Below are 1618 nucleotides of genomic sequence, written 5' to 3'. Positions count from 1 at the left end.
GACGATCTACGCGGTGCTATCGAGATGGCTGGATTTATTGCGACAGGGTCAGGGGGTTGAATAACAGGCTGAATGCTGCATGCAGGAAGTACCGGCGGCACCGTACATCCCCGCACCATCGGTATCTGGCGGTTGTCACGTGCCATGTGACGTCAGAAAAGTGCCGCCTTAAGGAGGAGGCTTGGATTAGATGGTGTCGTACTTTGGATTCTCACTCCACTCTCTGAGAGATGTGGAGGAGAATCCGGTCCATCTTGATCCACGTCCTCCTCACCCGCCATCACACCCTGACCCTGCTGCTGAAGCCAATCGTCTCACACAGCATTTCGTGGACCGTTCTGCTTCCCACAATCTTCCTCAATCCGTCCGGGCCCTACAGGAGCAGCTGTCGGCTTCTCATGTTGCCACTGTGCAGGCTGCTTGTGCAAGACCTGACCCCACTGATCATCCCATCACTAACTGGGAACTTCATAAGGCACTGCGACGTAGGACCGACACTGCGCCTGGGGTTGACTAGCTTCCTTACTCGCTGTTGTCCAATGCTGGAGATTGTGGTAGTGAGAGACTACTTGATTTACTTAACCTCTTGTGGTCTGAGGGCCATTTGGCAAGGTCGTGGAAGACAGCTGTCATCCACCCGATTCCCAAACCTTGCAATCTTAGCGCCATGCGCCCTATCTCATTTCTTAGCTGTGTAGCTAAGACGGCAGAAAGGGTTGTGCGTGTTCGCCTTGCCTGGCGTCTGGGACTGTTGCACCAGTGGACTTTTGCGTACCATCCTGGCAGGAGTGCTTCTCACTGCCTCGGTTCTTTCCTCGGGGAGCTTCGAGATGGACGGGGGATGGCTGCCTTCTTCAACCTCAAGAAGGCCTTTGAGCTAGCAAGCCCTCTTGCCATCCAGGCAGTCCTTGCGGATCGGGGAGTGGGGGATAGACTCTTATCATGGGTGGGGGACTTCTTTCAGCAGCGGATGGCGGGGGTCAGATTTCAGGGGCAACTCTCTCCTTTTTATGAACATCAAAATGGCACCTTGCTATTCAGTATACTTGTGGAAGGGCTACTGATGGTGGACCATGGCCCCTGCATAACACTACTTGTACATGCAGACGATATGGCACTTGTCTTCTCGAGGGGGGACTGTTTCACCCAGGTGCCGATTGCACTCTCGGCTGCATACGAAGTGCAGCGAATTTGGGCTGAAGGTCAACCTCGAGAAGACTAAGTGCCTACCTTTCCGTCTCCGCCCTCCAGATTGTCCGCTCTTGCTTGGTGGCCAGTGCATTGAGATTGTCATGCTCCATTGTTACCTGGGAGTTTACTTTGACCACAATCTCACTTTCAAAAAACACGTAAAGTATCTGCGAGAGCGGGCTGCAACCTGCACCTCTGCTACCTTTCACGCTGCAGTCTAGGGGTGTCTTATGCTGTCCTATGCACCTTTTATGTCCATGCCATCCGCTTACTCATAGATTATAGCTCTATATGCCTCACAGGTCTTGCCCCACACGTTTCTCAGTCTTTGGAAGTACTTCAGAATGAAGCACTCCGTATTGTGCTACATGCACCACAATGGACTAGGCTGGTTAACTTGTGCCTAGAAAGTGGGTTTCCATCACTT

Source organism: Coenobita brevimanus, chromosome 45, assembly GCF_032717465.1.
Source record: "Coenobita brevimanus isolate Jiangsu-jjx chromosome 45, ASM3271746v2, whole genome shotgun sequence".
Classification (NCBI taxonomy): Eukaryota; Metazoa; Arthropoda; class Malacostraca; order Decapoda; family Coenobitidae; genus Coenobita; species Coenobita brevimanus.
Note: the sequence above shows the minus strand (reverse complement) of the source record.